This window comes from Podarcis vaucheri (assembly GCF_965113315.1).
Source record: "Podarcis vaucheri genome assembly, chromosome: 16".
Classification (NCBI taxonomy): Eukaryota; Metazoa; Chordata; class Lepidosauria; order Squamata; family Lacertidae; genus Podarcis; species Podarcis vaucheri.
In genome coordinates, this window is record NC_138754.1 from 44,533,570 (window position 1) to 44,559,414 (window position 25,845).

At 52.7% G+C, this 25,845-nt stretch overlaps 2 long non-coding RNA genes across 3 annotated transcripts in view; both read left to right on the plus strand.

Moving 5' to 3' along the window:
* The window catches only part of LOC309521389, a 348,451-nt gene that overhangs the window by 35,625 nt on the left and 286,981 nt on the right, over nucleotides 1-25,845 (plus strand). The window lies entirely within an intron of this gene.
* On the plus strand, nucleotides 160-13,461 carry LOC309521394. 2 transcript variants are annotated; one of them, XR_014214650.1, is made up of 3 exons: nucleotides 160-191; nucleotides 283-352; nucleotides 13,078-13,461. It is a non-coding gene; the product is annotated as an uncharacterized lncRNA (long non-coding RNA). The 2 variants fall into 2 exon arrangements; XR_014214651.1 differs by having other exon boundaries at nucleotides 161-191; nucleotides 283-319.

Genomic DNA, 25,845 nt, shown 5'->3' on the forward strand with positions numbered 1-25,845 from the left:
GTTTCCCTCCCCTTCCTGTCCTCTTGCCTCTCCTCCGGTGGCACCTCCTTCCGGGTACCCCTGCCCTCGCCCAAGATGGCGGCAGCACAGGCTCTTCCGCCCGTTTCCCTCCCTTCCTGTCCTCTTGCCTCTCCTCCGGTGGCACCTCCTTCCGGGTACCCCTGCCCTCGCCCAACATGGCGGTAGCACAGGTTCTTCCGCCCGTTTCCCTCCCCTTCCTGTCCTCTTGCCTCTCCTCCGGTGGCATCTCTTTCCGGTACCCCTGCTCTCGCGGTAGCACAGCCTCTTCTGCCCTTCCGAGCTAGGAGTGCAGAAAAAGGTGAAACTGCCAGGAAAAGGAGAGGAGGAGTGTGTGAGTGAGTGAGTGAGTGAGTGAGAGTGAGACAGGGAGCATCCAAGGGTCATCTAGTCCAACCCTCTGCAAAGAAGCTCAGAGCTACAATTCCCAGGTCTTCTTTGGGAATTCTATGGGAAGTAAGAGTTTCTACATTTATGAGCATTCACTTAGAGTGCGCTCATGTTTTTACCTTTTATTGAAAGCGGCCACAAGTGACTTGGGTGGAGTATAAATAATAAAATTATATTGCTCCTGCTGCTGTTCTTCTCTTACCCTAACTCACATCCAACCCAATACCAAACCTTAACCCGAATGCTCACCCTAACTCAAACCTAATCCTCACTCTAACCCTAAACTTAACCCAAACCTAAGCCTCAGTCTAAACCTAAGCCTAATTTAACCCTAACCCTAAGTAATAAAATTATATTTCTCCTTCTGCTGTTCTTCTCTTACCGTAACTCAACCCCAACTTTAACTCCTAATCCTAATTCAACTCAAACCCAACTCTCACTGTAACCCTAACCTTTACCCAAACCTAATCCTAAACGCTTTGCTTCTTTTTGTGGTGTTTTGTGTTATTGCTTCTGTCAGAGCTGCTCCCAGATCCTAGCTCCCAGAGGATCACGCTAGCCAGCGATCATTAAGTAAAAGTCTTTATTGAGTTACAGTATCCAATCTCAAGCTGCTGCGTGCAACTCTACGTCTTATGCGTTAGATCGGCGAAGCTCCGTCTGAGTCTCCGCCCCTTGTACACCAACTTAATATCCTAGCCCTGCTCCACCTTTTCCGCCTGGCGGTTCTCCTCTGGGTCCCTCTGCCCCCCTGGGTCTCTTCCTTCTGGGATTCTTCTGACGCTGACCCCCCGGACCCTCCTGTCTCCTTGCGCCGGGCTTTAGGACCTGGCTCCCTTTCCGGGCTGCCTACTGCGTCTCTTTCCTGTGCATTTGAACTTGGCGCGCGCGCCCAACCTTCCACTTTCCGTCTGACCGTTTCTTCGCTCCCCGATGGAGGTGTGGCCACTCCTGACTCGTGCCCTCCCCCCTGTTGTGAGCCGCCAGCGCTTGATCCCTGGCGCCCTTCCTCTTCCCTGCTCTCTGGCGGTGACGCTGGTCCCGATCTCCAACTGCTCCCCTCTGAGTCCCCTCTGGCTCTATCTTCCTGGGGTGTCCCCCTACGCTCCCCCCTTGCCCTGGCCACTGGTGCTCCTTTCTGTGAATCTTCTGATTCACTGGAAAGACTCGGAGATCTCGGGTCGTCGTCATCACTCATCTTTTCTTCTGCCTCCTCCCCCTCGCTCTCTGTTTCCTCCCTTGCCCTTGCCTCTGCTCCTGAACCCCTGACAGCTTCATTTGTTAGGTCATGAGGCTTTCTTTGTTTCTTGTGGTGTTGCTTCATTTAGCAGTTTTTTAATTGGCTTTTGTGTTTCTTTTGGTATTGCATCATCTTCATAGGTTGTTTGGATTTCTGATCAATTTGCTTTGGATTTCTGGTAGCTCTGCTTCTTTCTGATTTGTTTCTGTGTTTCTAGTGTTTTGGCTTGGTTATGCCAAAAAATTGAAGACATACCACCAGAAGCACAAAAACCAAGAAATATTCCCAAAATGAGGCAAAACCAGGAGACATGAAAACCAAGCCAAATCAATGGGAAAGAAACAATCTCACCCAAAACCGCAGAACCATTCAAAGTAAAAGAAGCAAAACAATTAAATGTAAAAAACAAGCAAAACCACCCCAAATTAAACAAATCAGCAGAAAACAAAAAAGCAGTAAAGCCACCAATTACAAAGCAATGCCACAAGAAACTGGAAACCAGTTTTTAAAAAGCAAAACCAGAAACTCAACAAGCATGCAATTTGTGGGAGTCCAAAAGCACTTCAAGCAACAGAAATTAACAAACACAGCATACTAGTTTTCACTTAGTCTTGGGTTTCTGGTGAATGTGCTTCGTTTGCAGCTGGCTTCATTTCTTTTCCATTGGTTTAGCTTGTTTTTTGGACTTTTGCTTTATTGCTTCTTTTGAGAAGTTTTCTTGTTTTGCATTCTGGTGGTAATACTTTTGAATGCTTTGGGGGTTTCTGGTGAATCTGCTTTGTTTGGGGTTGGTTGGCTTCTTTGTCAGTTTCCATTGATGTTGCTTTTACATGGTTCTGCTTCTTTTCAGTAGGTTTTTGTGTTTTTAGTGGTTGACTTCATTGTTGGAATGGTCATTAGACATTTCTGGTGGTTTTGCTTCATTTCTGGTGGTTTTCCTTTTATTCTTGGGATTATCAGATCTCATACAAATTAATATTCTCAAAGGTGCAAAACCCAAAAAACCTAGAAATGAAGCAAACTCACCATAAATCCAGCACCCAATCTGTTATGTACTAACCTTGGATCCTAGAATGCAACAACTGATTGGTCTTTTCCTGCAGGCCAATCAGGCTCCAAGAGGGAAGCAGAGTTAGCTAGTCAGATGGGACTCATTGTGTAAATAATGTATATAAAAGCCTGAGGTTGGGGGGGGGGCAATAAAGAGCATGAAATACATACAAGACTCTGAGTATATTTCACAATTGTAATTTATATAAAAGAATCTATGAAACGAAAACCACAGAAAAAATTCAACATAATCCCAAAAACAAACCAGAAACAACAGAAACAAACCACATCCACCAAAGATGAGAAAACCAATTGAATAGAAATTCAAGAAACTCACGCAGTAAACATCTCAGGGAAAAGCAAAATCACCCGCACACCATGCAAAACTAAGGTTTAACTGGCTTTGGGGTTTCTGCGCAATTTACTTTTCCCCTCTTTTGGGGGGTTTCTGGTGCTATTTCTTCTGCTTCTCACATTTCTGCTTCTTTTCAATTGGTTTTGGGATTCTGGTGAATTTGGTAATGATTTGATTAAAGTCTCTGTCTGGCAATTTTCCTTTTTCATGAATTCCTTCCTTGTTGGGTTTCTGGTATCTCACTTTTGGTTTTCACATTTCTCTTAGTTTTGCTACGTTTCAGGTAGTTTGCTTACTTTTTGGAATTATCCAGTCTCATAAAAATGAAGCAATATCATTAGAAGCTTAAAAAGCATGGGGGGGAAAACCCCAGGCACTAACCCTAACCCTGAACGTCCACCTATCCCCTGCCCTAGCCCTAACCCTAACCCTGATATTCTGGTCATCCATCTTGGGGATAACAATCTGGTGAGGTAAATTCAGTTGAGATCACTAAATATCAGCTGTGCTTCCTCATCCCTGAGTTTATCATAGTTTGGTTTGGAATGTTGTAGAGGTGCTTATGGAGTGGGGGCAGCCTTCCTAAGAAGGTGGATGGGCAAGACATAAAGCTAATCATTCTACAACGATGTTTGTGTTTGAAAGTGTGGGTGCTTATATCCCTTATGGCAGAATTATGTTCTGTGCCCCACAGTTGTATAGACCTGGTGGTATGCATCTTTCTGATTTGGGTTGTGACATGATTCTTAAGGATCTGCAAAGAGCTCTGTTTGAGCACTTGCGTGTTTGTGGGTGGAGGTGAACAAGCACACCTGCCCAGACTTACCAGTAATTTGATTTGGTTACATTGGTCGAATCTGACTAGTTTTGCCGATCCTCAAGTTGTTATATTTAATAAATACAACCTATTTATCCACTTTTGGTTGTCTTGACTCTTCCTCCTGATGTGCTAGGAACCACTCCGTTTGGGGGGCACTGCAAAACATGCGGTTTTTACTGCAAACATTTTGCCAGACTTTGGCCTTGATTTGGAGTGAATCAGGCAATGTTGGGTCTTGGGGTGACCTTATGACCCCTGTCACTTACTTGGTTTGTCGGGCAAAATGCTAAAAAAATTCTACAATGTCTGGCAAAATGCTACAAAACTTTTGCCAGACTTTGGCACCAGTTTGGAGTGAACCGGACAATGTTGGGTTTTGGATATTAATTATGAACCCCGGTTTGATGTATCAATTACTCTATGGGGTGTTACAAAATGTGGGGGTTTTGCTGCAAAACTTTTACCAAATATCAGTTGTGATGGGATCCCAGATTTGGGGTTTTGTAGTTAAATGAAGCATTCTTTCAGTGCTTCTCGGGAAATGTACAGTTTCCATCAGATCAAACTAATACTACTGGATAAAATGATATGGTTGTTGATTATCAGACAGTTCTCCCATTTATCAAGGAAAACGTCTGTTATGGGTGGCTTTTGCTTGGTGTGTGTGACTGTTGACAGACAGATTTGAAAAGGAACACAGCTTCCTCTGTTTGTCTCACAGTAACTTACTGGCCTTTTTGATTATGCAGTCGGCTCGCCCAACACTTCCAGCTGGATGGATGTTTTTGATTATGCAGTCGGCTCGCCCAACACTTCCAGCTGGATGGATGTTTTAATGGTCACATAAAGGCACTTTCTTTGGTTATAAAATGATGTTGTGAGTCTTATATCTGAGCAGTCAATAAACTCCCTCCCCCACAGAAACGCTTGTCTTACTTCTTCTTCTGCTTAGCATCCATACTTACATGTTTGTTTAAAGAAAGACTAACCCCACCCCGAACCCCACCTCCAGCTTTCATTTTATTATTCTAGTGACTAGTCATTGTTCATAGCAACACTTGATTTTGTTCCTAGACAAACTGCCCTGAAAGACAGTTACTATGAACTACATGTGTCTTCTTGATATATAAGGTTGTTGCTAGTTTCTGCAAAACACTTCTTTATCTTTCAACAAGAAATAAATGAATAGGAGGCTGCCCTAAGGAAGAAGCGTGATTGCATCTGGAATATCAGACTCTCTGTATTTTTATTTATTTACTTGATTTAGGGGTGGCCGCTTCACCCCCAGGTTATGCCCATGTCCCCAACTAACTGAGCTTCTTGGGATCATCCTGCCATGCTGTGAGCTACTACATTATCCTGCACTTTACAGAACCTTCCTTAGAGAATAAAAAACTGAGGCAAATTTCCAGTCTAAACAGGCTACACAAAAAGAAACAGCAGCAATTCTTTATGTTTGACTTAGAATCATAGAATCATAGAGTTGGAAGAGACCACAAGGGCCATCGAGTCCAACCCCCTGCCAAGCAGGAAACACCATCAGAGCACTCCTGGCATATGGTTGTCAAGCCTCTGCTTAAAGACCTCCAAAGAAGGAGACTCCACCACACTCCTTGGCAGCAAATTCCACTGTCAAACAGCTCTTACTGTCAGGAAGTTCTTCCTAATGTTTAGGTGGAATCTTGTGCTTGAGCGCCTGATATCTCAGAAAATCAACATCAGTGTTGGGGTGGGTGGGTCAGGGCATTTCCAAAATGTTATGATAGATGGAGCCATGGATGTGACCAAGGGGGGCCAACTAAATAAAAATAAATAAAAATACATAGCTAACTGAGGTTCTGACCCCCTAACAAAAGGCCTGCCCCCACTAACAAAAATGCTGGCTACGCCCATGGATGAAGCCAACTACAGTGTAGCATGTGTGGGCCGTGGGGGCACAAATTTGTGGCAGGGGGCACAAACAGGTGCCCCCAAAGCAGGCTCCCTCATTGGTGCCTGGCTCTGTGTGAGAAGGAGCTGACCTAAGCTGCTTTGCTTCTGCTGGCCAGAGTTCTGTCCTTATGTTAGGCCTGATCCAGGGAAGAGAGCCGGAGGGTGGGTGGCCGCAGTGCACCTCGCTCCCAGTCACAGCAGCAGCTCCGCCTCCGGGTCACGTCTGACCTGGCGCACTCAAGGAGCCTGAGCAGCAGCTTCCCTGCCCCTCTCCTCCCCTGGACATGTGGGGCATGCCCCTCTCCCCTTGTTGAGTTCTGCAAAGGCAGCCTGAGACTGAGGAGGAAAGAGCTCACTGCTCATGCCAACCCTAGAGAGGATGTAAGAAAGAAGCAGGCTGTTGGAGGACAGCAGAGAAGCAATTGAGCTTGGTGGAGCAGTGCCCCAGTCCCCCTTAAGGATGAGCCTCCACTGACAGGGAGCAAGAAGGAATTTTAAATGGCGAAAGACAGGAGTGCCTGGCGTGCTCTGGTCCATGGGGTCACGAAGAGCCGGACACGACTAAACGACTAAACAACACAATATTGGCATGGGAACTACAATAGCTCAATGCTGCAATTTGTCTACCCTACTTAATATTTACCATTAAGGAAAGTATAAAGTCATAGAGTAAATCCTTTCAGCTTGTTGATGTGAAGCAGCAGACCTCAATCGGATACTGCAAATGTTATAGAATTATTGAATTTTCAGAAGTATACCTCTCCACCACTCCTTAGTCAGGCTAGTTTTGGGCATTTATGGCAAGATTATCCCAAGTGGAAAGGAATAATGTATTTTCACTGTTATGTATTCAGTGGTCTGTCTTTGCTTCCCATTGTCTCAGGAATTGGGTAATTACCATCTCAAAGGAATGGCCAGACTACCAGGAAAGGCAATCAGATAAGGCATTATCAGATAACCTGGCAGACAGGAAAAACAACATTCAAATTTCTATTGTAGAAATTTCCCTTTTCTGTGATGTAGGTATGATGTTTGTGGGGGTGGTCTTGAGCTCCAGGGCAGGGAATTTCAAAATGGCAAGCACACATTGTTCGCGGTCCTCCTCCCCTCTCCTGCATGTGAGAGGAGCACCCTATTGCAACAGTTTAATAAAGATCAGGCTTACTAGCTGCTTTGCTTCTCAATATTCTCTGGTTGGCCTCTGTTATTTTCTCCTGCCGATGGAGAACCTACAAGGTTCTCCTGTCAGGGAACTGACATCAGAGGAAAGGGAGGTGGTAGGGCTCCCAGAGGCTGGGAGGGAGTCAGCAGCTAAAGCAGGGACCAGCAGGGGGAGCGAGGGGTCTCTGGAGGAGGATCTCAGGAATGCTGAGAGAGACGCAGCAGCCAAGGCAGGAACTAGCAGGGGAGAGGGAGGGGTGAGAGACACGTCCAGCGAAAACAGCGGGGAGGTGTCAGAAGCAACCATAGGGAGACCCATGCTTCGCCGGAAGCTGCCACGTCGTGAGTCCAGGAGACGCGTTTCCGTTAAGGAGCTTCTTTGCTGGAAGCGCTTCCGCAGGCAGCCACTGTCAGACTCTACTAGTGACTAGAGCAGACATGTCTGAGGAGCTCTGTCACACACAGAGGTTTGTGGAGCCGCACAAACTCTGAGGGAGCACAATTTTAAGCACAAGCAGCTAATCATCCCCTCACAGCAGTCTGACAGTCTCTGTACGCTGCCTGTGCAGGAGAAAGCATCATGAGCAACCCAGCCGGAACGGGAGAGGCAGGGGTTGGAGCTGGTCCAAGCTTGGAAGAAAGGTATCAAGCTTTGGAGGTCCAACTTGCGCTGCAGACGGCGAGGCTCGAGGAGAGAAGGGCTCAGGATGCAGACAAGAAGGGGAGAACCACTCAGTTCCCCAGAAAGGTACCAGGATTGGTGCAGAAGTTTGGGGGGGACCCCAAGGATTACCATGCCTTTAGGACAGAGATGCAATATGCCCTTAACGTGCAGTTTGATGAGTTCCCTGATGAGGAATCGCGAGTTGCTTTCGTAATTGGGCATCTTGAGAAGGGGGTGCGAGACTGGGTTCGAGCCCTGATGGCAACGCACAATGATATCCTAAAGGACACTATGAAGTTCTTTCGTGCAATGGATATAATGTTTTCCAGCGATATTGAGGAAGGGGTGGTGCGCAGACAGCTAATGGCTTGCAAGCAGGGAAGCCGATCTGTCCGTGAGTACTGGACTGAATTTACCATGCTGATTCACAGATTGGGGTGGGATTTATCGGCGGCACCCATTCAGATGCTATTTGAAGAAGGTCTTTCTTCGGCTGTGAAAGACGAGCTGTCCCGGAGCGGTGTCTGGACCTGACCAATCTGCGCTGACCATTGGAGCGCGCCAGGAGGCAAGAGCCTTGGAGAGGCGGGAAGGGAGAGGGGAACGTTGGAAGGAGTTCCGCATTCCAGACATTCCTGAGCCAGCTTTCCCGCCGGCAGAGCCGATGGAAGTCGGAACAGCCCGCGCGCGCGCAGTTTCAAAGCCCAGTGAGGGGGCTAAGAAGGAGGGAAAAGGGGCCCGGAAATGCTATCTCTGCCAACAGCCAGGCCACTTTGCCAGAGTCTGCCCCCAGAGGAAGGAATGGCAAGGGATGGTGGGAGCTGTTGAGGGGGGAGAGCAGGGAGAAACGGAGCAGGTAAAAGCCAACGCCTGGTTGCCACAGTCGGGGCACTGCAGCCAGGCCAAAGAGCAGTGAAAGTGCCCGTGCCAGAAGCTCCTCGACCTGCTCTAGTGATTGAAGTGTCGCTAGAGCTGCAAAATGGACACCCCCTAAAAATAAAGGCGCTGTTGGACTCAGGCAGCTCCTGCAATTTTATGAGCAAGGAGTTTGCTGCTGAACACCAGATACAGACGATCCCTTTAAGCAGCCCCCTGCAGGTGACCACGATCGATGGCAGGGAACTGTTGGGAGGAGGAGTCAGCTTGCAGACCGTCCCAATGATAATGAGGGTGGCAAGGCACACAGAACTGATAGCGTTTAATGTGGCCACCTTGGGAGGCGCTCCCATTATTTTGGGAATGAGCTGGCTAGCCCTACATGATCCGCTGGTGGGCTGGCATCAAAGAGTGGTTTCCTTCGGTTCAGCACATTGCTTAGAACACTGCAGGGGGGGAAAGGGTTCAGCAGGGGCCCAAGCCACCCTAGCAGGGACTGAAGTAATGGAGAAGGTGAAGGTGCCACCACAGTATGCAGATCTCAGCGACGTGTTCAGCGAGAAGGAAGCTGACCAACTACCCCCGCATAGGCCCTTTGATTGCCAGATCAATTTACTCCCTGGAGCACAGCTTCCTGTAGGCAAGTTGTATGCCATGTCAGACAGGGAAATGCAGGAGTTGCGAGAGTTCATTGACAAGAACCTGAAGAGAGGCTTCATCAGAGAGTCCAAGGCAGCGGGGGGTAGCCCAGTGTTTTTTGAGGATAAAAAGCACACGGACAAGCCGAGACTTGTATGTGATTTCAGGCGGTTAAATGCAGTGACAGAGCCGGTGGCTTTTCCTATGCCCAGGATTGATGATATTTTGACCAGGGTGCGGAAGGGAAAGATTTTTACAAAGCTGGACCTAAGGGGGGCGTACAACCTGATACGTATAAGGAAAGGGGATGAATGGAAAACCACCATGTTCACCCCTTTGGGGGCATTTGAATATCTCGTGATGCCTTTTGGATTACAAACAGGCTCCGCGTGTTTTCAATCGTTCATGAACCACGTACTGGGGCCTTTGCTCTACAAGAATTGCGTGGCCTTCCTAGATGATGTGTTGGTGTATTCGGAGAATGAGGAGCAACATGTGAGAGACGTCAGAGAAGTGTTGAACAGGCTGCAAGCCAACAGGCTGTGGGTGAAACTGGAGAAGTGTCAGTTTCATACCAAGGAGGTGGAATTCCTGGGGTACCGCCTGTCAGACAAGGGGTTGGCCATGGACCCCGGCAAGGTTCAAGCAGTGCTGGAATGGAAAACACCCAAAACCAAGAAGGATGTGCAGAGGTTCCTAGGGTTTGGAAACTTTTATCGTAAGTTCATCCGAAACTTCGCCCACCTGACGGCGCCCATCACGGACTGTCTCAGCAGTAAAAAGAAGTTTGTTTGGACGGCGGAGGCGGAGCGAGCGTTTGAGGAACTGAAAAGGGCCTTCGCCTCTGAAGAACAACTTCTGCATGTGGATTTACAAAAAAAGCTGAGGGTCGAAACAGACGCATCTGACAGAGCCATAGGGGCGGTGCTTCTTCTGCAGCCGGGGAAGGAGGAGTCAGAGTGGCGACCGTGTGCCTTCTTTTCGCGAAAGCTGAACAAATCCGAGAGGAACTACACGGTGTACGACCGGGAACTTCTTGCTATTCATGAGGCTTTCCGGAGATGGAGGCACCTGCTAATTGGTGCACAACATAAGGTGCAAGTGTGCACGGACCATAAGAATCTAGAGTATTGGAGAACTGCGCGAGTGCTCAACCAACGGCAGTTGAGATGGGCCCAGGAGTTCTCCAAATTTAACTTTGAGATTTGTTACGTGCCAGGCCCAGAGAACGTTAGGGCGGACGCTCTCTCACGCAAACCTGAATATTTGGAGGGGGAGGGAGCACCCGAAGAGACCCATGTCATTCCAGAGGACCGCTGGGTGTGTGGGGCGGCATTGGTGGGGCAAAGGGAACTGGTAGAGGGAACGGTGCAGGATGAATACGCCCAGGACAAACTCAGGGGTCTCAGGAGGGAGGGAGACAAACCCGGGGGTTTTGAGGAGAGAAACGGGGCGTTGTACTACAAGGGAGCGTTATATATACCTGAAGGGGAATTGAGGGAAAAGGTACTCAAGCAACTGCACGATAGCCCCACAGCAGGGCATTTTGGGCAACACAAAACCATGTGGCTGGTTACCAGGGAATTCTGGTGGCCCAAGGTCAGGGAAGATGTGCGGGAGTATGTGAGAGGGTGTGACCAATGCCAACGAGCCAAGGGGGAGAGGCGGGCACCGGCAGGTTTATTAGAACCACTACCCACGCCTGAAAGACCATGGGAAGCAGTGGCAATAGATTTCATGACTGATCTGCCAAGGTCCAGAGGGAAAACAGCCATCATGGTTGTGGTAGACCTGTTAACCAAGATGGCCCACTTTATAGCCTGCTCACATGCGGTCACAGCAGAAGAAACCGCCAAATTGTTTGTAGAAAATGTGTTTAGGCTGCATGGCGCCCCCTTGAGGGTGGTTTCAGACCGAGGGAAACAATTTACTTCCAGGTTCTGGAGGAAGCTCATGAGCTTACTGCATGTAGAGGTTAATTTCTCAACTGCCCGTCATCCAGAAACCAACGGGCAGGCAGAAAGAGCTAATGGTGTCCTCCAGCAATATTTGAGGTGTTATGTGAATGACAGAGAGAATGATTGGGTGGAGAAGCTGGCGTTGGCAGAATTTGCCTACAACAATGCAGAGAACGTGTCCACGGGGATGAGCCCCTTTTTGGCTAATCACGGGTGCCATCCCCGAGCCTTCCCAGGGGGGGAAGGGGAGAACTGGAGCGTTCCAGCTGCAGAACAGTTCGTCGAAGAAATGGAAGCGATCCATCGCCAGCTCCAACTTAACTTAAACAGGGCTAAGGAGGAATATAAGAGGCAGGCAGACAAAAACAGAAGGGAAGGTGAAAGCATTAGGGTGGGGGACCAGGTGTGGCTGTCCACCCAAGGGTTACCTTTCAAAGGGGGTTGTAAGAAGTTAAGACCCAAAAGGCTGGGCCCATTTGAAGTCACACAGCAGGTCAACCCAGTGGCTTTCATACTCCGGTTACCGAACCACATGAAGCTGCACCCAGTGTTCCACAGGTCGTTGCTGTCACCGTATAAAGGGGACAGAGAAGGGAGGGTCAATAGGGGACCAGCTATGGAGGAAAAGGAACACAGCTACCATGTAGCGGAGATTCTCGATTCCAGGTGGAAGGGAGATCAAGTAGAGTATTTGGTAATGTGGGAAGGGGAGCCGGAGTCGTAAAACACCTGGGTCATGGCAGAGGATGTAGATGACGAGGTTTTGATAGAAACTTTTCATCAGAGATTCCCTCGTAAACCTCAGCCAGTGGCGAGGTTCCGGAGGGAATACTTTGCCACCACCGACGAAGAAGAAGAGTTGGAGGGGTTCTCTGATTCCGAGGCGGAGGAGGATTCAGCGAGCCGGAACGAAGACCGATGGAGGGAAATGTTCGAGACGTCTGAAGATGAAGAGGATTCTTTTCGGGGTTTTAGCTCCTCACCGCCCAGAGGAGACAGTAGGGGCGGGGGGGAAGGGGGCCCTGGAGGGGAGGTGGATGTCAGGGAACTGACATCAGAGGAAAGGGAGGTGGTAGGGCTCCCAGAGGCTGGGAGGGAGTCAGCAGCTAAAGCAGGGACCAGCAGGGGGAGCGAGGGGTCTCTGGAGGAGGATCTCAGGAATGCTGAGAGAGACGCAGCAGCCAAGGCAGGAACTAGCAGGGGAGAGGGAGGGGTGAGAGACACGTCCAGCGAAAACAGCGGGGAGGTGTCAGAAGCAACCATAGGGAGACCCATGCTTCGCCGGAAGCTGCCACGTCGTGAGTCCAGGAGACGCGTTTCCGTTAAGGAGCTTCTTTGCTGGAAGCGCTTCCGCAGGCAGCCACTGTCAGACTCTACTAGTGACTAGAGCAGACATGTCTGAGGAGCTCTGTCACACACAGAGGTTTGTGGAGCCGCACAAACTCTGAGGGAGCACAATTTTAAGCACAAGCAGCTAATCATCCCCTCACATCTCCAATAAAGGAATAAGGGCAGATTTTGTTTACAACAACACAAAGACATCTGAAACTGTCGAATAAACTGCAAGAGTTTGTGGAAAATTGCTTTCACACACTAAAAGTTCCCTGCAACTAGAAAGCCAGCAAAGCAAGGGGAAGGCTAGCTTTTTTAATTGACAAGTACCTTCTCTATGATGTGCTAGGCTTTGGTTTTTACGCATAGAAGTGTTATTCCCCACCTGTATCTTGAAGTAGTATGGTCCATTTGGCCACCTCATTCTGCTGCATATGGAGAGTGCTGGAATTTTTAATTCTTAAGGAAACATTGTGTCTATTTTTCCCACATGAGATGTTTCTTTACTTATATCAATAATGTTATGAAAGACTTGTAGCATGCTTCAAGCTCATTAGCACTTGGTGGCTGTGAAGCTTTAAATACAAAACAGACACATAGTGAAAGGATTTCTACACGCTGAATTTTTTATTTATTTCACAGAGCAATTGCTTTCAGCTTTGCAGAGGAGCCCGTAGTATCCAAACTACAGTACTTCCGTGAGAGCTGTGAAGCAGAGCTCCCTCCACTGGCTCTGCTGTGACAGGACAGCTCCCTCAGGCCTCCTCTCCCCACAACTGTTATCTGGGGCAGCCATCAGTGGGAGAGCTTTGCTGGAGGCCCAGCTCCTTCAGGCACCTCCAGCCCCTGAACTGTGCCAGCTGGTCAACATAGGAACAACTGTTTAGTGATTTGTGACTGAGATTTGATATTCCTCTTCCCTCCCTGCCCCCTTTGCCTGTGGGGAGGGACCATCTTGCTTTGATTGCGTTTAAGTTGTCTGGTGGTCTTGTTGGCTGAACAGCGAGGCACAAATGTTCCAAATAAATAAATCTCTAGACACAGTATAGAAAATTAGTGATCTTTGTAATGTGTGATTTTGTAGTACTACTTTGTAGTAGGGCGGCCAGATACCACATAGTATTTGAGCAAGAACAGAAGACCAAATAAGTGAATAAGGCTAAAACCGGGGTGGGGGGTTGGGGGTGCAAATGTGATTTACAAATTATGTGCTATAAGAAGCCAAGAAACCTCCTGCTGGGTCAGACCAAAAGCCAAGAGCCTTTCTTCCTCCAGTAGCCAATCAGATGCCTCCAGGAAAGCCAGCAACAGCCCTCCCCAATTGTTGCTCCCCAGCAACTAGAATTCAGAGACATACTGTCAGGAGTGCTCTGATGGTGTTTCCTGCTTGGCAGGGGGTTGGACTCGATGGCCCTTGTGGTCTCTTCCAACTCTATGATTTTATGATTCTATGATTCCCTGTCAGGGGTTCAGGAGCAGAGGCAAGGGCAAGGGAGGAAACAGAGAGCGAGGGGGAGGAGGCAGAGGAAAAGATGAGTGATGACGACGACCCGAGATCTCCGAGTCTTTCCAGTGAATCAGAAGATTCACAGAAAGGAGCACCAGTGGCCAGGGCAAGGGGGGAGCCTAGGGGGACACCCCAGGGAGATAGAGCCAGAGGGGACTCAGAGGAGAGCAGTTGGAAATCGGGACCAGCATCACCGCCAGAGAGCAGGGAAGAGGAAGAGAGCCAGGGATCAAGCGCTGGCAGCTCACAACAGGGGGGAGGGCATGAGTCAGGAGTGGCCACACCTCCATCGGGGAGCGAAGAAACGGTCAGACGGAAAGTGGAAGGTTGGGCGCGCGCGCCAAATTCAAATGCACAGGGAAGTGACGCAGTAGGCAGCCCTGAAAGAGAGCCAGGTCCTAAAGCCCGGCGCAAGGAGACAGGAGAGTCCGGGGGGTCGGCGTCAGAAGAATCCAGGAAGGAAGAGACCCCGGGGGGCAGAGGGACCCAGAGGAGAACAGTCAGGCGGAAAAGGTGGAGCAGGGCTAGGATATTAAGTTGGTGCACAAGGGGCGGAGACTCAGACGGGACTTCGCCGATCTAGCCATTAGACATAGAGTTGCACGCAGCAGCTTGAGAATGGAAACTGTAACTCAATAAAGACTTTTACTTAATGATCGCTGGCTAGCGTGATCCTCTGTGAGCTAGGATCTGGAAGCAGCTCTGACAGTAAGTCCCGTCTCATTAATTGTGGGCATCTACAGCCTCGAGGAGAGGAGAGAAGCAGGTGCCTACTAGCGAGCTCACGAACGGCAGACGACATGACGGCTGAGCAGCAGATAGCGGAACTCAGAGAAGCAGTGTCACAACTGAATGCCGAGGCTCTCGCATCCAGGAAGAGAGAGGAGGAGGCAGCTGCCGCCTGCAGGGATCTCCAGATCAGGTTGGACATGCTTACTAAGCAAGGGCAACTGACACCCAAACAGGAGGGAATTGGGTTGGCGAGACGAACAGGCGGTCTGGTTTCTCACTTCGATGGGAATCTGCAACAGTACCCCAACTTTAGAGCAGATGTAATGTGTGCACTGCAACTGCTGAAAAGAGACTTTAGAGATGAGCAAGAGAAAGTGGGATTCATCATGTCTCATTTGCATGGAGATGCTAAAGCATGGCTGCGCAATTTGTGGAGGGATGGGGATCCGGCGCTCCAAAATGCGGATGCCTTTATTAAAGCGATGGATGGATGTTTCTTATCAAGTATTGACGTGGATCTTGCTCGGCAGCAGATACATGGATTGAAACAAGGGAGGGCCAGCGTAAGGCAGTATCATGCACGCTTTTTCGCCTTGGTCAGTGCCCTGGAATAGGACAGAGATTCGGCTCCTGTAAGAGACCTGTTTTGGGAGGGCTTGCACGGCTCGGTTAAAGATGAAATTGCGAGGGGGGAGAGACCCCGGACCACGCAGGAGATCGTTCAGAGGGCGCTGGCGGTGGGGGTGCGGCTGGAAGAACGTCCGTGGAGCAGGGACGAAGGGCGTGGAGGGCGCGAACCAGCCAGGGGCTCCTCCTTCCTTCCCAGAGAAGCAGCGCGTGCGCAATCCACGCCTCCAACAGGGGGAGGGGTGGAACCGATGGAGGTTGGAAGTGCAAGGGCTCAGTCAGCAGCCAGAGCCCTAGCACCGGCAGCAGTGAAAGCGAAGCCTCCTAGAGGGAACAGGAAGTGTTATATCTGCGAGGATCCAGGGCATATGGCGAAAGAGTGTCCCCGGAGGCTCCACAAGCACACTGCAGCCTCAGCAATGGTGACTGCAGCAACGCAGCAAGGAGAACCACAGCAGGGAAACGACGATGTCTGGCTGGAGGAAGAGGCACTGGGGCCCAGCCAGACGTGTCAGTGAAGCAGTCCCCAGGGATTTTACCGCCCATGGACCCCCTCCCGCCCAAGCCAGTAGTGAGGCTCACCGCATCGCTCCAGCTACCCAATGGAATCACCATGGATGTGCCAATCACCGTCGACTCGGGAAGCAATGCAGACTTCATAGGGCAGGACTTTGTCGACCGGCACGCTATACAGTTGCTGCCTGCCACGCTGCCCCTGCAGGTTGTCACGGTGGATGGCAGGGAGCTGCTAGGGGGGCAAATGGTGAAGCAGACGCCACCTATGGTGCTGCGGCTTGGAAATCACAGGGAAATCATCAGCTTCAACGTCACTCAACTGTCGCACCCGCCTATTGTATTGGGCATGAGTTGGCTGGACAAGCACAGCCCGACGCTGGCTTGGTACCAGAGGCAGCTGACCTTCGGCTCTTCCTTTTGTGCTGAACACTGCATCATGCCCCGGCAGGAAGGAGAGCAAGAGGAGTCACAGCTGCTGCTAGGCATGCTGCAAGCGATTCCCCACAAGTACGCAGAATTTTTGGAGGTTTTCTGCGAGAAGGAGGCAGACAGGCTACCCCCCCACAGACCATATGACTGCAAAATTGACCTGCTGCCGGGGGCGGCGCTGCCTAAAGGGAAGCTGTATTCCATGTCTGAGGACGAACTGCAGGAACTCAAAGAGTTCATAGATCATAATTTGGAGCGCGGTTTCATCCGGGAGTCCAAGGCAGCGGGGGGCAGTCCTATATTCTTTGTTAAGAAGCGGGACACGCCCCAAAAAAGGCTGGTCGTGGACTATCGCATCTTAAACAGTGTGACCAAGCCATCGGACTTCCCCATGCCCCGAATCGACGACCTCCTCGCAAAGGTACGGAAGGGCAGCGTGTTCACCAAGTTAGACCTGCGGGGGGCGTACAACCTCATTCGCATGCGGGAGGGAGATGAGTGGAAGACAGCCATGTTCACGCCACTGGGCACCTACGAGTATAGAGTTATGCCTTTTGGATTGCAAAATGGCTCCCACGTTTTTCAAGCGTTCATGCATCACGTGTTGGCGGGGCTCCTCTACAAGACGTGCGTCTGTTTCTTAGATGACATCCTGATCTTTTCGGAATCGCAGCAGGAGCATGACAGACACGTCAAGGAAGTGCTGAGCAGGCTGCAGCAGCATAGGCTCTACGCCAAGCTGGAGAAGTGCCAATTCGACGTGACGGAGGTGGATTTTCTGGGCTACAAGTTGTCTGACAAGGGGCTAGCCATGGACAGCGCCAAGGTTCGAGCTGTGTTGGATTGGAAAAGCCCGCGCAACCGGAAGGAGGTCCAACGATTTGTCGGCTTCGCGAATTTCTATCGCAAGTTCATCAAAGGCTTCGCTATGCAGACAGTGGCCATCACGGACACGCTTAGCTCCAAGAAAAAGAAGTTCATCTGGACGGAGCAGGCGGAGCGGTCCTTTCAGGCACTCAAACGTCTCTTCGCGTCGGAAGAGCAGCTGCTGCATGTCGACCCCAGCAGGCCGATGAGGGTCGAGACAGACGCCTCGGACAGAGCCGTGGGAGCAGTCCTGCTGCAGAGAGACCCGCAGGGGGTTTGGAGGCCGGGGGCGTTTTACTCCAGGAAGCTCAGCAAGTCCGAACAGAACTACACCATCTGGGACAGGGAGTTGCTGGCCATTCATGCAGCATTCAAAGCGTGGAGGCACTTCCTGATCGGCGCCAAGCACACGGTTAAGGTCTGCACGGACCACAAGAATCTGGAGCACTGGCGCACGGCACAGTTCCTGAATCAGAGGCAGATACGTTGGGCTGAGTTCTTTGCGAACTTCGACTTCCGAATAGAGTATGTCCCGGGGGACACCAACATCATGGCGGACGCGCTCTCCCGTAAGCCACAGTATCTGGAGGACGCCACGCCAGCGGCCGCCATGCACATCTTCGCACCAACAGTGTGGGCGTGCGCTGCGGCGACAGTGGACCTGGAGGCGGTGCGACGACCGTTGCAGAATGACTCCTTCGTGCAAGCAAAGATGGCAGAGGTGCAAAGGGGCAAGGCAGCGACCGACGGGTTCCAGCTGAGAGATGGATTGCTCATCCGTAAAGGGGCCATCTATGTGCCGGGTGACGAACTTCGCGCCAAGGTACTGCATCAACAGCACGACGTGCCCACTGCCAGGCACTTTGGCAAGGAGAAGACGGTGGAATTAGTCGCCAGGGATTTCTGGTGGCCCGGAATGAGAGGGGAGGTCGCGGACTACGTGGCGAGGTGCGACACCTGCCAGAGGGCCAAACCAGTGCACAGACCGCCGGCCGGACTGTTGGAACCGCTGCAAACTCCGGTCGAACCATGGGAGAGAGTGGCCCTGGACTTTGTCACGGATCTGCCCAGCTCGAGGGGCAAGACGGCCGTGCTGGTGGTGGTGGACTTGTTCTCCAAGATGGCACATTTCATCCCGTGTGCGAAGGTGGCCACGGCGGAACAAACCGCCAAACTGTTCATAGACCACGTGTTCAGGGTTCACGGTCTGCCACGGTCTATTCTGTCCGACCGCGGGCGGCAGTTCATCTCGAATTTCTGGCAGAAGCTGATGGGCTTCCTAAACGTCAAGATCAACCTGGCGTCGGCGAGACACCCGCAGACCAACGGGCAAGCGGAGCGGGTCAATGCCATCATGCAGCAGTACCTGAGATGCTATGCGAATCAACAGCCTGCGACGTGGGTGGATTACCTGCCGCTCGCCGAGTTCGCCTACAACAACACGAAGCACGTGTCCACGGGGGTCACGCCGTTCTTCGCCAACAACGGGAGGCACCCCAGAACCTTCCCGGGACTGGAAAGAATGGTGGAGGGGGAGCCGCAGACAGCAGATGCATTCGCGTCGGAGTTGCAGGAGGTCCACGATCAGCTGCGGCGGCACCTGGAGCTGGCCAAACACGCATACAAGGTGCAGGCGGACAAACACAGAAGGGTTGGCGAAGAGATCCATGTGGGAGACTGGGTCTGGTTAGCAGCCCACGCAGTGCCGGCCAGGTCGTTGGCCAAGAAGAAACTAGGGCATAAGCAACTGGGGCCCTACCAAGTCGAAGAGCAGGTCAACCCGGTGGCTTTCAGGCTGGCGCTTCTGGAGGGTTCCAGAATGCATCCGGTGTTCCACAGATCGATGCTCACTCCCTACAAGGCACCGCACAGGTTTCAGGAACCCGGAACGGCGCCGAGTCCGCTCAGGGAAAGAACCGGGCACGCGGGAGTGGCACAGGAGGAGCGCATCAACGAAGTCACGGAAATTTTGGACTCCAGGTGGGGGGAAGAGGGAGTAGAATACCTTCTCGCCAAGGAGGGCACCCCGGCCAGTGCGAACAGCTGGGTGCCGGGCTACGCCTTGGACGAACCTCTGCTCAAGGACGAGTTTCATGCCCTCTTCCCACATAGACCAATGCCAGCAGACCTTTTCGACGACTGGCTTTTCACTCCCACACTTTCTGCAAGCACGTTCCGGGGGTTCGACTCGGACGAGGACCCGATACGAGATGCCCGTTCCCTGGAGGGGTCACCCGCGGGATCTGCCTCAGAACCCTCATATTGGTGGGACGATAGACCAGAGGAGCAGTGGCGGCAGAGGTGGCTGGAAGGTCCCGGACGAGCAACGCCGCCAGGAGGCAGTGAGGGAGAGACGGACATGGACGTTTTCGGGGACGACCTTGGTTTCGAGCACGGCGGCACAGAGATGGACGCGGAGGTGACCGTCGTCGACGAGAGCAGGGAGGAAGAACCGGGAGACTTCAAATGGAGGCCCACCACGGGAAGCGAACGGTATCCGACGTTCGTCCCTCTGCCGCAGGAGCACCCAGCTCCCGCACCGGAAGGAGGGGAGGGGGGAACGGGGGGCTTCGAGGGGGGATGGATGTCAGGGGTTCAGGAGCAGAGGCAAGGGCAAGGGAGGAAACAGAGAGCGAGGGGGAGGAGGCAGAGGAAAAGATGAGTGATGACGACGACCCGAGATCTCCGAGTCTTTCCAGTGAATCAGAAGATTCACAGAAAGGAGCACCAGTGGCCAGGGCAAGGGGGGAGCCTAGGGGGACACCCCAGGGAGATAGAGCCAGAGGGGACTCAGAGGAGAGCAGTTGGAAATCGGGACCAGCGTCACCGCCAGAGAGCAGGGAAGAGGAAGAGAGCCAGGGATCAAGCGCTGGCAGCTCACAACAGGGGGGAGGGCATGAGTCAGGAGTGGCCACACCTCCATCGGGGAGCGAAGAAACGGTCAGACGGAAAGTGGAAGGTTGGGCGCGCGCGCCAAGTTCAAATGCACAGGGAAGTGACGCAGTAGGCAGCCCTGAAAGAGAGCCAGGTCCTAAAGCCCGGCGCAAGGAGACAGGAGAGTCCGGGGGGTCGGCGTCAGAAGAATCCAGGAAGGAAGAGACCCCGGGGGGCAGAGGGACCCAGAGGAGAACAGTCAGGCGGAAAAGGTGGAGCAGGGCTAGGATATTAAGTTGGTGCGCAAGGGGCGGAGACTCAGACGGGACTTCGCCGATCTAGCCATTAGACGTAGAGTTGCACGCAGCAGCTTGAGAATGGAAACTGTAACTCAATAAAGACTTTTACTTAATGATCGCTGGCTAGCGTGATCCTCTGTGAGCTAGGATCTGGAAGCAGCTCTGACATTCCCCTATAAGCCAGTGACCATGAGCACATCCTGTGGCTTTTTAGTACCATGTATTCATTATTGTCAGGGGTTCAGGAGCAGAGACGCAGAGAAGGGAAGAAGCAGAGAGCGAGGGGGAGGAATCCGAAGGGAAAATGAGTGATGATGACGACCCGAGATCTCCAAGCCTAAGCAGTGAGTCAGAGGACTCCCAAAAGGGAGCCCCAGTGAGCAGAGCAAGGGGGGGATCCGGGGGGACACCCCAGGAGGAAGGGAACAGAGGAGATTCAGAGAGTAGCAGCTGGAAGTCGGGACCCACGCTCATAACTGAGAGCGGCAGCAGCTGGAAGTCGGGACCCACGCTCAAGACTGAGAGCAGCAGGGAGGAAGGTAGCCAGGCATCGGGTTCCGGAGGCTGTCAGCAGGAGGGAGGGCACGAGTCAGGGGTGGTCACGCCCTCCTCAGAGAGCGAGGCAACGGTTAAGAGGAAAGTAGAGAGTTGGGCGCGCGCGCCAAGTTCAAATGCAGCGGAAGCTGGAGCAGTAAGCAGCCCGGAGAGTGAGCCAGGTCCCAAAGCCCGCCGCAAGGAGGCAGAAGGATCAGGGGGGTCAGCGTCAGAGGAGAGTAGGAGGGAGGAGGCCCAGGGGGGCAGAAGGACCCAGAGACGTAGGGAGAGGCGAAGGAGGTGGAGCAAGGCTAGGGTATTAAGCTGGTGTGCAAGAGGCGGGGACTCAGACGGGTCTTCGCCGACCTAGGGCAGAAGGTGTAGAGCTGCACGCTGCAGTTCGGAAATGAAACCTGTAACTTAATAAAGACTCTTATAAAGTGAACGCTGGCGGACTTGGTCCTATGTGAGCTGGGACTGGGTGGCAGCTCTGACAGTAAGACCCGTCTCAGAAAAGCTTCGGACACCTGATATCTCGCAGCGGAGAGAGAGGCAGCTGGAGGAGGGGAGATGACGGAAGCAGAGACAGTTGCAGCGCTGCAACAGGCAGTTACCCAATTGAACGCGGAGGTACTGGCATCCAAGAAGAGGGAGGAGGATGCGGCAGCCGCCTACAGAGATCTCCACGCCAGGTTTGAAGCATGGGTTAAACACGGGCAGCCAGGACCCAGACCGGAGGGGGTTGGGTTGGCACGGAGAGCAGGAGGGCTTGTGGCTCACTTGGATGGGAATTTACAACAGTACCCCAATTTTCGAGCAGACGTAATGTGCGCACTGCAACTGCTGGCAAAAGACTTTAGAGATGAGGAAGAGAAAGTGGGGTTCATACTATCCCATTTGCATGGGGATGCTAAAGCGTGGCTACGCAATTTGTGGAGGGATAAAGATCCGGCGCTTCAGAATGCAGATGCCTTTATCAAAGCGATGGATGCGTGTTTTTTGTCTACTATTGATGTGGATCTTGCCCGACGGGAGATTCATGGACTAAAACAAGGGAGGGCAAGCGTCCGGCAGTACCACGCCCGCTTTTTTGCGCTGGTCAGTGCCTTAGAGTGGGACCGGGATTCGCCCCCTGTCAGAGACCTGTTCTGGGAGGGTCTAAGCTCTGCGGTCAAGGATGAGATTGCAAGGGGGGAGAGGCCCCGAAGCACGCAGGAGGTGGTCCAAAGGGCACTGACTGTGGGGGTGAGGCTGGAAGAACGTCCATGGTGCAGAGATGAAGGACGTGGAGGGCGCGAAGCAGCGAGAAGTTTCTCTTTCATTCCAAGAGAAGCAGCGCGTGCGCAATCCACACCTCCGCCTGGAGGGGGAGGGGAACCGATGGAGGTTGGAGGTGCAAGGGCTCAGTCAGCAGCCAGAGCCCAAGCACCGACAGCAGTGAAAGCGAAGCCTCCTAGAGGGAACAGGAAGTGTTACATCTGCGAGGATCCAAGCCATTTGGCGAAAGAGTGTCCCCGGAGGCTCCACAAGCACACTGCAGCCTCAGCAATGGTGACTGCAGCAACGCAGCAAGGAGAACCACAGCAGGGAAACGACGATGTCTGGCTGGAGACAGAGGCACTGGGGCCCAGCCAGACGCATCAGTGAAGCAGTCCCCAGCGATCTTGCAACCCACGGACCCCCTCCCACCCAAACCAGTAGTGCAGCTCACAGCATCTCTCCAGCTACCCGATGGCGTCACTATCGAAGTGCCGCTTTCTGTGGATTCTGGAAGCAACGCAGACTTTATAGCGCAGGATTTTGTGGAGCAGCACGCTATACAGCTACTGCCTGCCACTCTGCCCCTGCAAGTCGTCACAGTGGATGGCAGAGAGTTGCTAGGGGGGCAGGTGGTGAAGCAAACGCCACCGATGGTGATGCGCCTTGGCAACCACAGGGAAGTCATCAGTTTTAATGTCACCCAACTGTCGGACACGCCCATTGTGTTGGGCATGAGTTGGCTGGACAGGCACAGTCCGACACTGGCTTGGTACCAGAGACAGCTGATCTTCGGCTCCTCTTATTGCGCAGAACACTGCATCCTGCCCAGACAGGAGGGAGAGGAGGGGGAATCACAACTGCAGTTGGGAACGTTGCAAGCAGTCCCCCACAAATACGCAGACTTTCTGGAGGTCTTCTGCGAGAAAGAGGCTGACAAGCTACCACCGCACAGGCAATATGACTGCAAGATTGACCTCCTACCAGGGGCGACGCTGCCGAAAGGGAAGCTGTATTCCATGTCTGAGGACGAATTACAGGAACTCAAACAGTTCATAGATCACAATTTGCAGCGCGGTTTCATCCGGGAGTCCAGGGCAGTAGGGGGCAGTCCTGTTTTCTTCGTGAAGAAGAAAGACACGCCCCAAAAAAGACTGGTGGTGGATTTTCGCCTCTTAAACAAGATGACCAAGCCTTCTGATTTCCCCATGCCCAGGATTGACGACCTACTAGCGACGGTGCGCAAGGGACGCGTGTTCACCAAGTTGGACCTGCGAGGTGCGTACAATCTCATCCGCATGAGGGAGGGCGATGAGTGGAAGACAGCCATGTTCACGCCTCTGGGCACCTACGAATACAGAGTGATGCCGTTTGGATTGCAAAACGGTTCTCACTGTTTCCAAGCTTTCATGCATCATGTGTTGGCGGGACTCCTTTACAAGAAGTGCGTCTGCTTTCTGGATGACATCCTGATATTCTCCGAATCGCAGCAAGCCCATGACCAAGATGTTCGGGAGGTGCTGAAGAGGCTGCAGCAGCATAGACTGTACGCCAAACTGGAGAAGTGCCAGTTCGACACGACGGAGGTGGATTTCTTGGGTTACAAGTTGTCGGACAAGGGGCTAGCCATGGACAGCGCCAAGGTTCGTGCGGTGTTGGATTGGAAGAGCCCGCGCAACCGGAAGGAGGTCCAGCGGTTTGTCGGCTTCGCCAACTTCTATCGCAAGTTTATCAAGGGGTTCGCGATGCAGACGGCGGCCATTACGGACACGCTAAGCTCCAAGAAAAAGAAATTCATCTGGACGGAGCAGGCGGAGCAGTCCTTTCAAGCACTCAAGCGTCTCTTCGCGTCGGAAGAGCAACTGCTGCATATCGACCCCAGCAGACCGATGCGGGTAGAGACAGACGCGTCCGATAGAGCAGTGGGAGCTGTCCTGCTGCAAAGGGACCCACAGGGGGTCTGGAGGCCGGGAGCGTTCTACTCCAGAAAGCTCAGCAAGTCGGAGCAGAACTACACCATCTGGGACAGGGAGTTGCTGGCCATTCATGCAGCTTTCAAGGCGTGGAGGCACTTCCTGATCGGCGCCAAGCACACGGTGCAGGTCTGCACGGATCACAAGAATCTGGAGCACTGGCGCACGGCTCAGTTCCTGAACCAGAGGCAGATACGTTGGGCAGAGTTCTTTGCTGACTTCAATTTCCGAATAGAGTACGTCCCAGGCGACACCAACGTCATGGCGGATGCACTGTCCCGCAAACCGCAATACCTCGAAGAGGCGACGCCAGCGGCAGCCAGGCACATCTTCGCGCCAACAGCGTGGGCGTGCGCTTCAGCCACAGTAGACCTGGATGCGGTGCGGCGGGCGTTGCAGGACGACTCCTTCGCGCAGGCGAAGATGGCAGAGGTGCACAAGGGCACGGCGAAGGGCGACGAGTTCCAGATACGAGACGGCTTGCTCTTACGTAAAGGGGCCATCTACGTGCCGGGAGACGAACTTCGCGCCAGGGTACTGCAGCAGCTGCACGACGCACCCACGGCCGGGCACTTTGGCACGGAAAAAACGGTGGAATTAGTCGCAAGGGACTTTTGGTGGCCCAGACTGAGAGGGGAAGTCGCGGACTACGTTGCGAGGTGCGACACCTGCCAGAGGGCCAAACCGGTGCACAAACCACCGGCGGGACTGCTGGAACCGCTGCAAACGCCGTTTGAACCGTGGGAGAGGGTGGCCCTGGACTTTGTTACGGATCTACCCAGCTCGAGAGGCAAGACAGCTGTACTAGTGGTGGTGGACTTGTTCACCAAGATGGCACATTTCATTCCGTGTGCGAAGGTGGCCACGGCGGAACAAACCGCCAAACTGTTCATAGATCACGTGTTCAAAGTGCATGGTCTGCCGCGGTCTATCCTGTCCGACCGCGGGCGCCAGTTCGTCTCGAATTTCTGGCAGAAGCTGATGAGTTTTCTAAATGTCAAGGTCGATCTGGCATCAGCAAGACACCCGCAGACCAACGGGCAAGCAGAGAGGGTCAATGCCATCATGCAGCAGTACCTGAGATGCTATGCCAATCAACAACCTGCGACCTGGGTGGATTACCTGCCGCTCGCCGAGTTCGCTTACAACAACACGAAGCACGTGTCCACAGGGGTGACGCCGTTCTTCGCCAACAATGGGAGGAATCCCAGAACCTTCCCGGGACGGGAGAGAGTGGGGGACGGAGAACCACAGACGGCGGACGCGTTCGCGTCAGAGTTGCAGGCGGTACACGATCAACTCAGACGGCAGCTGGAGCTAGCTAAGCACGCCTACAAGGTGCAAGCTGACAAGCACAGGCGGGTTGGCGAAGAGATCCAAGTGGGAGACTGGGTCTGGTTGGCAGCCCACGCAGTGCCGACCAGGTCACTAGCCAAGAAGAAGTTGGGGCACAAGCAAATTGGTCCGTACCAAGTCGAAGCACAGATCAACCCGGTAGCCTTCCGACTGGTGCTGCCGGAGGGTTCCAGAATGCATCCGGTGTTCCACAGGTCGGTGCTCACTCCCTACAAGGCACCTCACAGATTCCAGGAGCCAGGGACGGCACCGAGTCCGTTCCGGGAGCGGACGGAGACGCGAGGGGTGACGCAGCAAGACCCCATCAATGAGGTCACGGAGATTTTGGACTCCAGATGGGGGGAAGAGGGAGTCGAATACCTCCTAGCCAGAGAGGGCACCCGGGCCAGCGCCAATAGCTGGGTGCCAGACTACGCTTTGGAGGAACCCTTGCTCAAGG